General features: G+C 38.7%; 1 long non-coding RNA gene across 2 annotated transcripts; it reads left to right on the forward strand.

The window, feature by feature from the left end:
• Positions 1 to 1,402: 1,402 nt before the first annotated feature.
• LOC136301614 (uncharacterized) lies at positions 1,403 to 7,339 on the forward strand. 2 transcript variants are annotated; one of them, XR_010723916.1, is made up of 3 exons: positions 1,403 to 1,682; positions 6,570 to 6,893; positions 6,993 to 7,339. It is a non-coding gene; the product is annotated as an uncharacterized lncRNA (long non-coding RNA). The 2 variants fall into 2 exon arrangements; XR_010723917.1 differs by having other exon boundaries at positions 6,996 to 7,339.
• The last annotated feature ends 5,537 nt before the right edge of the window (positions 7,340 to 12,876 follow it).

The raw sequence follows: 12,876 nt of genomic DNA on the forward strand, positions 1-12,876 counted from the left end.
GGAAGGAAGAGATGAAACACTGCAGAACTCTGCATCTTTGCCGGCTTTAGACTAAAAGAAACAATGTGGGGGAGTGGGGGGAAAATGGATTTTCTTTTTGATTTTTTGTTTAAGCAAACCTCTGAAAAGGGAAGCTTTAAAAAATAGAAAGGGATTCTTGACAGCTATTAGCCCTCTGCCTAGATTTACCCTTTCCCAGATGTTTTTTCCCTGGGGAATTCTAGCAGACAGACCACGGATCATCACAGCTGGCATCTGAACAGCGCTGTGCAGTTAATAATGATTCACAACCACTGTTCCCAATCTCGCCGGCATTTGCCTCTGTTAGGACAGAGCACAAATGTGCTTGCAATTAGAAAGGAAGGAAGAATGTAACAGAAATGCTGTTTCTTTTTAAACAAGTAAGTATAATTTTTCATGTGGACTTGGGACTGTGCCCGCAAGTAATTTGCTTGTGTCAAGTGGAACATGAAAACCATGCACCCAGTCCTGCAAATGATTACTCACAAGCACAGCCTCTGCTAGCACAAATGCTGGCACTGGAGTCAAGAGCAGCCTGGTGTGGGTAAGGATTACTCGTATGAGGAAGGGCTTTCGGGATTGGCCCCAAGAGAGGCATGTGAATACTCCTTCATGGGACATAAGCTTCAGGGAACTCAAAATAGGTTAATTCCATGCCTGATTCATTCCATGGACCATTTAACGAGAGCCTCTGGAATTGTGCAGTCAGTAATGAACTGCCAAGAACCAAAAGTAATCACTGCTGCAATTATTAAAATTTACACTTGGATTCTGTTACCTTTGCAGCAAGTATGGGTCTTGAATTAAGTGGTCCAGAAATCCAAGGACTTCCCACAAAGAGCAGTCCTTTCAAAAGCACAATTCTTTTACTTGCTTATTGCCCAAATTGTTGCACAAAAGTGCTGTTATGCTAGTTTGTTTTCTTTCACTTTTTATGGGGTCTTTGCACACTGGAGATGCATGAAAAGGCTGCTGTATCAGTAGTAATTGTGGGCTAATAAGTCATGTAGAGGCTTCTTTTTTGTTTTAAGCATAGTGGGTCTGAACATTCCTCCTGATCTGAAAAGAACTTCACATTTTCCCTTAAGGAAATACAATGCACTGCTCTATAACCTTTGTGTTCTTACACTGTGCCTGAGCCATGCAAGGTGTGGGCACATCCTTTTTGGGTAGTCCTGTATTTCCATCGCCAATCATGAAAACTTAAAGCAGCTTCGGCCTGTAAAGTGCTGAGCTTTCTGGCCCTGATCCAGGAAAGCACTTGAGTGCAGGCTTAACTTTGCACATGCATCTCATTGGAGTTGATGAGACTACTCATTAGACACTTTCAGATAAGCTGAGTCTGATGGGCTTCACACTAGGATACTTAAAAATCTAGAAGAAACATAAGCTCTGTTTGTAGCTTTAGAAACGGGGATAGTGTCAAAATAGCAGCAAATGGGGGTAGCTGCTGCCTGTTGTTATATGTAAACCACTATCTCAGCTTCAGTTCTTATAAAATGCTAGATTCATCCTACAAAAGAGTTTGTTTTGCAGACTACAGGAAAAACAGAAGTACAGGAAAAAAAGAAGTAAATTGTTGGTGTGGCTTTGTCAAGAACATCTGATTTGCACCAGTTCTGCAGGAAATGCTCCGGGGATGGCACTAGCTTACAAACAATGTGAGTCAACGATGTTCAACTACTGCAGAAAAAGCAAACATATCTTACTGAGTTCTGCAAATAAGAGTATATGTATGGGGACACAGCTGAAGAGGTCTGTCCATTCCCCTTGCTTAAACTGTGTGGCTGATTTTAGGCATCTTGGTGTAGGAGTTAGAAGAAAATTATAAAATCGTAGAAAAAAATTGCTTGGGAGGAAAGGCTGAAAGGATTTGTGTTATTTTTGCAGGGGGTAGTTTGAGGGAAATTCTGGTACTCACATATGGGACAGAGACAGGACAAGAGTTGGAACAATGACACTGAAGATTCAGATTAGACATTAAGGAAAAAATTTCTAGTGCTAGAACTAGCAGAGGAGTCTGAGGAGACTGGGGTGCAATTTTACGGGGTGGCTTACATAAAACACCTGCCAGGGATGCTCTAGGGTAGTGCTGCTCCTGCCTTGGGACTGCGTGAGTAACAGAACAAGTTGAGGTCCTTTCAGGCACAGCTTGCTTTGGCACTGTGCATTTCTGGCTCTGTGCACTGGCATGACAGTGTCTCACCTACTCTGTACCTTTTTCTCTGGGTGTCACACATGCAGCCTTTTACAGGAGTGAGGCCCCAGACCAACAAAATGCTCAAAAATGAATCCTATATAAAAATAACTCCTTTTATCCTTTTAAGTGAAGTATGTGTTAAGACTTTGCTATAGTGGAAGTTTAGGAGCAGGTTATTAAGAGTTCAAATGTACCTAAGATGGCCCTATTACACATGCAGTTTGAATTGAACATATTTCAATTTCTCTTAAGAGCAGGGACAAGAATATAGATGTGTGCAGCTATATCTGCTCTGAAATATGCTCTCTTCAGCCTGTTTGACTGCTGGGATACTCATTCATACAGAAATTTTGAAGGGGGTGAGCTACCTGCAGAAAGGGAACATACCAGTGGATTCAACAGCAGCAAAGAATGGCAGAAAACACCGAGGCTGATTCAGAACTGATATGGGGTAGGATATCAGGATATGGGGTAGGACCTGTAATCTTCTGAATTTCTATGACCAAGATAAAGGAAAGTGGGGATGAAGCATCAGAGAATTCCTTGCCTCTCTGAGGTGCTCCAAGATATGATTGATCCTCTGTGAGGAATTCGAAATTACAGATTTTCCCACTGCTATTAATTCAGGTGGCAGTAGCAACTTTGTTATCCAGCCACAGCTCAATGGATAAAGTACAGTATGGATGTACAGTTGAGTATTTATTAATAAATTATTTTTGTTTAAAACTTCTACAATTGCACACTTTAAATAGTAAAGATTTGTAATGAGACGTTTAATAAAAGAGAGAGTGGAATCTGTGTGTTGTTTCAGTTACACATTAGACAAAATATGACCATACTAACAAGTAAGGTAAGTTGATAAGCAAAATGTTGAAAATATCTCCCAATAAAAAATCCTAATGGTTTTGGTATTTCTAGTCCCATGAGTATAATGTTCATAACATTCTGTTTAAAAACAATTTGCATGAAGTATTTATATTCTCAAAGTAGGTATTACCATGAGAGAATTCAGCTTTGATTTTCAAACATTCTGATTGGAAGTCATTCTTTGAGAAAACGAAGTTCATTTCACACAGTAGTGCTCTTCTGGTTCAGTAGTAAGGTTCAGTTCAGAAAAATGAGCAACTGCTGCTACCTGAGCCCCTATCTGCCTGCTAAGGAATTCCTAGGGCTCTGACCACCACTTCTGGTCTGCCTACAGGATAAGAATAACATAAAGCATAACATGTAGCTGGTGCATTATTCCACTGTCTAAAAATTATGCTGGTGTGTTGTTTGTGTTTTCCCAGATTTTCAGACTGCACATCTTTAGGAGAGGACTACTGGTCTGTCTCCTCAGGTGGTTTTCTTAAGTTCTACTGATTGCATTGCATTTTTGTAGAGGAGGAATACTTTTGGTCAGAATAGATGAAAAACTTACCATAACTTTGTAAAGAGATGCAACAAGGGAATGATAATTTGATGTGAACCAAGCTGTAGAGGGTTGTGGATCTGAACCCATGTTTCTTCATAGGCCCATTTAGTGTTGTTCCCAGGGTAATAAATTGCTGCATGGGTCAAAATGGCTTTCCCCAGAAAGGCAGAATTACGGATGAGCACACATGAGTTAATTTAATCATTTTGCTCCTTTATAGCTGCCTAATATTAAACCACACAGTGCTGGTAACCTGTTGTTTCTTTGCTCTTTCTTCTTCCTTCCAGGCTGTCCTCAGCTTTGTGAGAACTCCCATCTCCCCACACAACCCTATTGTAAAATTTGCCTCTTCACTCTTCTGGGGTACTTTCCTCAGGATCATTAGTGATCCCCCACCACTGGATTGTGAAGAAGGCTTGAAAGCCAAAAAAACTCTTTGGCATGAATCTGTGCTGGGCTCCTGCCATCAGCTGATCTGCAACAGTTTGGCATAACCTCCTTCTTTATACAGCTGGGTCCTAAGCTAGCTTTGGTCAAGGAAAAAACCAAGTTGGAAAATCTTTCACATTCTTTAAAGAAAATATGATAAAGACTGCAGCATCCACGGCTTTATAAAACTTGAGCTGATTTGTTTGGTGAGCTGTTGGAATTGTTATTTCTGGGGATGGAGGTGTTTCATGCATGTGTCGTGTCACTCAGCCCTTGCACACAGCTATCACTTCCCTTTGGACCCTGGCTGAAGGACAACTCTCTTGGGAAGAGAGACAGTGTTTCTTTTGTTGTTGTTTGGACTTCCTTCTGAGGAGAGTAAACTTTTAAAAGCTTAAGAGGAAACAAGATCTTTTGATACCTATGAGCATGTGGGCCTTAGATGAAAAGATGGCCAATGATTAGAGGGAATGCTGGACCAGACTGTGTGAAGAGCATAAGAGCTTCCCCCTTGGCAAAGGGGGGAAGAGATTAATAATTTTCAGGTGCTTTAGTTAATGCCATATACCTAGCCAGATGATTTTTGTTGTCACTTTTTTTTTCTTTAATTTGTATCTATACTGACTCTATTTTGTACATTCAGTGTGTCTGTTGACTGCAGATACAAAACAAGTTGCTCATTGCTGTCACAAATCCTTATTTACTGGCTGGGCTTTGTCACGAGAGTGCCCTGCAGTAGCTTGCCTATGAAAACAAATTGTTGGGGGAGTTCTGAAAGTCTGTTTTTTTCTAGTTTTCTGTTATAAGACAGGATCAAAACACATTGTGATTTTCTCTTGACTGACATAGGAAATGCAATATATTTATTACAGAATTTTAATGGAAAAAGATAGTTCTTTTCCCTGTTAGAACCTGGGTTCCTGCTTGCTTATTTGGATCAATGTATTCTTTTTTTAAGAGATTTATTGTGGAGACTGCATTCTGTACATGCAATAGGTTGCAACAGATGTGCATCTTCAGAATTTATTTCAGGCAGTGCTTTATTGTTAATATTGTAAGAAGCCGATATGTTAAACAGACAGAAATTACTTCTATTGTGTATTGCTAACATGCAGCAGAAAACATATGGGAATTATGTCTCCATTTATTGTTTGCCTACAGAAGCTACCTCCTAACACCTCTATAAACTATTACAACCAAATATTGGATATGAGGCTGTGCTTGAAAAACTAAGAGCATTTTTGTCTATGGGGTTCGTTGTATGCAAGTAAGATGACCTAAGGGCCAGGTCCAGCTGGCCTGTTGCTGTGCAGGATACAGACTGGTCTTTATGTTGTTGATCTGCTAACTCAGGGCCCAGGGATATTTGATTTTGGATTTCTGGTGTAGCATTACCTGGTACAAGTGACACTAAAGAACTAATCATTAAGTTACATGACATGAAATTTCCTATTATGAATATGAAGAGCCTGAAGTGTTGCATTTGACTAGACAAAAAGGTTTTTTCACATTGATTCCAAGAAAGATTCTACATATAAAATTCAGTTAATTCTCTTTTTCTGGAGAAGACGTTGATAGTGCAACATTTTTTTTTTTATTCTTTACATTGTGTGTCACAGGAAATTATTTTAATCAATCTTTCCTTAGAAAATATTCTCAGAAATACACGTCTTTCTGTGAAATAAATTTGATGTTATTGTAGCCCTACAGCTACCACTTTGTATAAACATTCAGAAGCTTTACTAGCCATGACATGAACTTGGGAAGATGAAATTATACATCACAGCTTCTAATTGCTTCAGACAAATTAATTTCTGGATCTTAACCCTGAAATATTTGAAATTGGGGCTGCCAATTCCAAGAGGAATCAATCAACAAAGAAACAAAAATAATTGTGAAAGGGAAAAATTAAATCTAAATCTCAAATTAAAATTGCTGGATGTTCTCAGATTTTCTAACAATTTATAAGGAAAAAATATTTTACAAAGCAAATTTTAAATGAATCCATTTGAGATTTTGTTGATTGACAAATATTTAATGATCACAAGTGGTAGTGCTGTGAAAAACGTATTTTTTTATATCTTTATAGAATTTTGTTGCCCTACAAGCTGTCCCTTCCTCTTGCCCCTCCCTGCTGGTTTTCATGAATCTGAATTCTGCATTGGTATAAAGTTGTTTGAGCTTTGCCCTTGGCAGCAAGGTTGTCACTGACCAGCAGGTGAAAATCTGGTCATTAACTAACAAACCTGTAAGATTTATAATCATAGCAAAGATATCATCTTAAATACGTATAAAATAACTTGGGAGATGCTGCCCTCTTAAAAATTCTTCTAAGAAAGCAGGTAATATTTGGATCTCTACATTAAACTCCTGAGAGTTAATATTTCCAGTCATTCTCAAAGCTTCACTCAAAGTTACTGTCTGTGCATTCATTCCTAAATTAATTAATCTCAAAATTACAGCAAATGTCTGATTTCACATTAACCATATCCAATTACTGCCTAGGTCAACACTGAATCAGTGAATCAGCTAGCTCATTCTCAGGCCCTAAATGACTTGCCCTGGATCCAACTTTGAGCTAAAAGAAAAAAGGAGCCCAAAACACGGATCTTCTGGGTGCTGCCAGTTCTGATGGAAGAAACAGATAAGTCAAATCCACAAAAGGGCATCAAAGGAGAAGCTGAAAACCTGGGACTCCCAAGAAGCTACAGACATCAGCAGTGTATTTTACCATCAGGGAGGAGCTGTTGCAAGCCCAGCGATATCAGACAAGTGACAAAGGGAGCCTTTGCTTATGAGGGTACATAATCAGACAAAGGATGAGGATGGGTAAGGGATTTTGTTCTGGAGACCGATTTTTTTTAGGGAGAATTGGTCATAACATACATATCTAATTGAGTTGGGAATACTAACTAACGTTTCCCCCAGCAGAAATAAAAGCTGCCGAGGAGTGACTGCACCGCCGGGATGCCTGGCGGGCTCCAGCCTCTCCTGCTGCAGAACCTCGCGGCAGCAGCCGCACTCCTGAGGATGCGCTGCCTCAGTGGAGGTGCCCCAGGTTTGCCCACCGTCGGGCAGGTGAGCCCTTTGGCTCCGGGGTTCAGCCGGGCTTGGGAAGACGAAGCCCCTGGCTGAGCAGCGGGCTGTCAGGGAAAGTCATCCCTTTTTCTCCCGAGTGACAAATGCGCTTGTCTTCTTGGGCGCCACGTGACAAGACAGTAGTAACTGTGCTGCTTCAGACCAGACGAAGGCACAACCATTCATGATTTTCCATTTTTTTGTCACATTAATTTGGGGGGGGGGGGGGGGGGGCGGGGGAAGTAGGGCAGAGAAAAGGCTTTGAATCCAGACAGACATGTGTGTTTTAAATTATGTTTTGTGAATTGAAGCAAGGCAGATGCTTCCAACAAGCACACATTTTGCTACTGTTTGCAAAGCAGACACACACTGGCACATGGTTGTAGGACATGAATTATACTTCTGTGCTTCTGATTTGTAACCACACCTGTATACCCTTAGAAATGCTAATAGAAAAAATACGAATTTAGGCACAAAGGAGAATCTAATAAGAGGAACATTTGAATGGGTAAGGAAATGTCTATTCCTCCCCATAACCACCCCCTGCCCCCCCCCAATCATTAGGACTGGAGGAACATGCTTCTAGTAATTAGGTAAGATTGATTTAGAGGCTGAACACCACCCACAATTTGTGTAGTCTGGGGTCAGGCAGGCAGCTGCAGAAACCGCTCAGCTAATTATGAGAATTCACTGTTCGTTAATAGAATCTCTCTCCACAAACAGCAGCTGTGTGTTTGCTCACGCAGATTATTAATTCTGGCCTTGCCTCAGCTGCAAGTTTCTGCTGCGTCGAAAGGAATCCTCTGATAGAAGTGTCAGTTATCACCCAAGTGATGCCAGGGGAGAAAGGAAAAGCAGAAAGAAAGGAGAATATCTTCTAATCACATGTGGATAAAGATTTCTTTGCAGATACCTTCCTTTTCTGACTCTTACTCCCAAACAATTAAATGCCAGTTTTGGAACTCATTAATCTGTAGGCAACCTGGCGAGATCTAATTTATACCTGTCAGGAGCAATGGGCAGCAGCTAATAGGAAAATAATTGCAATGTAAGTCTACTTTCTCACTTGATAGTATGCTTGCTTTTAATGACAAATCTTTGATATGGTGCATCAGAACATTATAAAAGATATTGTCTGCATCAGTTCTACAGCTATGTGTATCCTTCTAGTTGTGTCATGGTTTTGGTTTTTTTTTTTTTTCCAAAGTGCATATTTGTATTTTTTGCAAAAATTGAATAAAGCCAACTTAAAGGTTTGGCACATTATTATGTACAGATATAAACTTCTACTTCATACCAAATGAGAAAATAACATCAGCTTTGTATGTAAGATGCTATATCTTGCTACATACCTAGATGAAAAATATGCATATAAATTATTTGCTGAAAAATCAAGACTGATAAATCTTGGCTCAGTCAGAGTAAAAGCTGAAACTCATACTCGTGTTAATAAGCACCAATGATTCCTAAGTTCTTACATCTGTTAACTACATAGAATATTAGGGCTTTAGGGAGAGCTGAGTTTCCTCTCTGTATTGTATCAATGTCACAGGACAAACTATCTGATATTCAGGTAAGGTCCCATCCTGCAAAATTCAGAAATATTCCCAGGAATCTTGACATGTCTGTGAACAGAAGGTTCTTGTTGTGAAAGATAAAACATCCATATTGTGCATTTGGATGGAGATGTGTGGGAGGCGTGCAGAACATCCCCATCTGCAAAGTGAATGGGAGCAAAGTCCCACCCTTACATCATATTGCTTTGTGAAATACATACCTGTAACGTTTGCTTAGACCATTGAATAAGGCCAAGAGATGAAGATCTTTGCTATGCTGCAGAGCGCAGTTTAATGGTGAGCATCAGTGACGGGAAACACAAGTGATGCAATGATTTAGTAAGGGCTGCATTCTCATAATAAATGTAGAATACTGTTGACTGATGGAAAAATAAACTGTTGGGTTTGTGTCAGGCAAACCAGACCCAGTTAATCCCCCTGTGTATCTCTGTTTGTTTCAACACTGCTGCAAAGTTGCTCCAAACAAACGTGGTCCAGAGTGTTTTGCTGCTTTAAATGTTAGCAGAGGACAGTATGGGTCAGTGGACAGTGGTGTATGATGTAAATAAGTAATGCTTTTGAAAAAATTGCTTTTTTTTCCTACAAAAGTGAAATGGAAAAAATCCTCTGTGCAAATAGATTGGGGTTTTTGTTGGTTTGGTTTTTTTTCACTAAAATAAATATTTTGATATTTGATTTAAGGCTTTTTGAGAATCCCTTACAGCGTTTTGTGAAAGCAGACAAAAATGTTCACATTCACTCATCTTTTTTCATGAAGGAAAACATCATTTTGTGGCCAGCCCTTTCTCCCAGACTCCTAAATCTGTAATTTTTCAAATACAAACACAGCCTAAATTGCCAATTAAATTATTCCAAGTTCCACTGAAATCCCTAATATAACTATTTTGTGATAGGTCTTGCAGCTACATGCAGGCAATTGCACAAGGAAATGCCAGCTCTTTCTAGACACCTTCAACATCTGTACAAATCTGGTCCTTATTAGCAAAGACCTAATAACAGAGAAGGTTACAATAACTTTTTCACTAGAAATTACCTTTTATTCCTACTATTCAACTTTCACTAGTTTGCACATTTAAACCATTCTTTCTCACCTTCTAAAGTAAAAGGTACTGATATTCTTCTAATAGGAAAGAGGCATCAATCCTATGAAGGACAAGCTGTAATTAATTTTCTGCAGCGCTTTTGCACATCACTGTGATTACTGTTGGTAAGTATTCAGGGATCAGTAATGACCACTGTGGACTTGTGAAAGTAATTTGTATGAGGAAAGGAATAGATTTGATAAAGCTGCAATAGATTTGAACACTTTTTCTATTACTGAATGCTTGTCATTCATGTTATACTATGAACACTTCCTTGGGAGATTTGCAAGAGTATAAAATGTCTAAATTAATTCTGACTGTGAATTTAAAGTGTGTCAGAACACCTATGCTCTGGGATAAACCATGGGTTTGGGCTAACAGACTCATTTAGTTACATTAAGACAAGAAAAAGAATGGCATTTGAACAAGGATAAGCCAACTGAAAAAAACAGCAAATTTTCTGATTTTTTCCTTGCATTGAGATAAACTACAAAATATAATTGGATTTTTGTAATGATTTGCAATTTGATTCTTTTAAAGCAGCACTTAAGGTGGGGTCCACGTGGTTTTGCATATTTAAAGGACTGGGAACATTGCATGGTTTAATCACTTAATCCTTACCATGAACTTGCAGGCAGAAGAGCATTTAGAAGGGCATTTAGAGCTCTTTCTTCCAGAGCTTGCTCTTGCAGTGGTTTGTACCCTACACTACTTTCCCTGCCCAACCATTTTCTTTCTCCTTGCAGGTCTTTCCATGCGACTCTCCATATTTCCCTATTAGAATCCAACTTGCTAATGAATTAAACATTTAATTGCTAAATTAAACATTTAGCCAAACTACTCAATGCATAGCACACACAGCAGTTTTAAAAAGATTTCTAAGCAGGAATTTACAGTTGCACTGAGGTGGAGTGGTGGCTGCTTTGAGTTGTTTGGCAGAGGGAGCAGGTAACCAAGGGTTCCTCTTTCAGCTCACTTCTCTGTGACTTTGTAGTAGGAAGTTTAATGGCTTCTTTTTTCTACAGCCTTGAAACCTTCCAACAAGATGTCACTGAGTTTTACCATCATCACTCCCATGTAGGTGGTCAGGGACTTGAACCGGTTGCTATTACATGGTTTGTAGGTTTTGTGCCAGCCTCTAAAGACTGAAATATCTGTATGTGAAGTGGTTACAATATATCACTAATACATGACTTGAAACGTGCGTGAGCTATTTTCCCCAATAGGAACTTATGTAAATAAGTTTATGGGCATATCATGCTTTCAGCTGTAATAAAAAGGAAATAAATACTGCTGAATTATGATGCTCTGGTTTTCCTATTATATTAAGATTTTTATCAAATGCACAAGACTGAAAAGTTCCCAGAAAACCTAAGCCTTTACATCATTAACATGTCATGCATTTTTAGCATAATTCATTCCTATTGGAAAAATGTTGAGAAATGCAAACTCTGTCTGCCACTTCACCATGAATCCCTTCTCTAACTCCATTGCAGTTCTGTTGCAACTTTGTCAGTTACTCCTCCCCTTAGTTTCATTTGCACTTACAAACACTTTTTACTTAGTGTGGGTTTTCTAACACCAACATTTGTTGTTTGTGCATCAGGTTGCTAAGCCCTTTATATAATGGGAATAATTTAAAGATTATAATGATATCCCCAATAAATTATTTAATATATTTATTGAAAAAGGGAGTAAAGGAACTCTTCTGGGTAATTGGTGTGCAGTAAGCCACAGTACCAGTTGTATATTCATTTTTCTCCAATGTATGCAATTATCCACTCAGCCTGTATCCATTAATATTATTTTTCTTCCTAAGCTGGAAGTATATAAAGCCATTAGAAAATAATCCTAAGAATTCTATTTGCTGAATAAATTTTAATTTGCATGGCACCAGAAATTTTTTATTAATGGGAAATAAATTATTGCAATCTTATGGAAGGCGACAAGTTAATAGCTTTGTGAAAAGTAATGGAGAGAAAATGATCTTGAAAAGGTCAGGTCTCCTGTCACAATGTCTTTATGCACAATTAAAACAAGTCAGGAAAGTGGCTATATAATCAGGACCATGAATATGCATTATATCCTAATGAGAGTATGAAGATAGAGATGGGTTAGTGCTAAAGTCATGGTGAGGTGGTGACATAAAAATGGTAATTTGTGATGTAGTATTTAACTACGTGCTTCTGTTTCCTTTGGGAGAATTAACTCATTGCTACCTGGCTATTCATTATTTTACCTTCAGCAGGATACTAAATGAAAAGAGATTTCTCTGCAGGAGTACCCATACACATAGAAAGTGTTTTAGTCTTATGTAAAGATGCTCCCCATAGTTATGTAAATCACAAAATACCTCTCCTCTGTCACTGCAGGAAGACCTCACAAATGTTTGTTACTGTTGCCTTTTAATTATAGAAATTGAAAAGCATTTTCACATTACATAACAGATTTAATATGTCATGGCTCAATCTCTCTACAAGTATTTTATTTCTTGAGGTGCCCCTGTGCCAGGGAATTATCCCCTTCAATAATGTTGTAATCCTCCATGCTTCTGGTATTATCCATTCACAGAGGAAGAAGTTCTGCCCTTCCATGTGCATATTTTGTGCTGCTCCTCTTTACCCTTTTTCAAACAGAAGAGATGGGACTTTTTGAAAGTAGAAGAGGAGGGTCACACACTTGTATGTGAATATATTAGTTACTGCTAGGAAAACTTTTTTGAAATATGCCTGGCTAGAAATAACCATCTACAAGAAGAAATTAACTTAGCTTCTTAAGCACTGAATTTCCTCCTGGTAACAGAGGTTTCAGTGGTCCCAGTGCTGCTAATGGGTGCTATTGAGTCTTGGAAATTATTCTACATCGTAATTGAAAATCAGTAAGAACTTCTGATTCAGTGGTCATTTAATAAAATATAATGGTCACTGAACAATGATTTTGATTAGCTAATGGCAATTTAAAGGTTTACAACACCTCTTGCAGCATTGCTTATTTGGGTATGCTATTGCAAGTTACTCCCTAAGAGCTTGGTTTATGCTCAAAAATGGGAATAACTAGGAGGGGAAGCAGATGCAG

Source organism: Chamaea fasciata, unplaced genomic scaffold (assembly GCF_029207755.1).
Source record: "Chamaea fasciata isolate MVZ Bird 193981 ecotype frontalis unplaced genomic scaffold, bChaFas1.0.hap1 SCAF_1, whole genome shotgun sequence".
Lineage (NCBI taxonomy): Eukaryota > Metazoa > Chordata > Aves > Passeriformes > Sylviidae > Chamaea > Chamaea fasciata.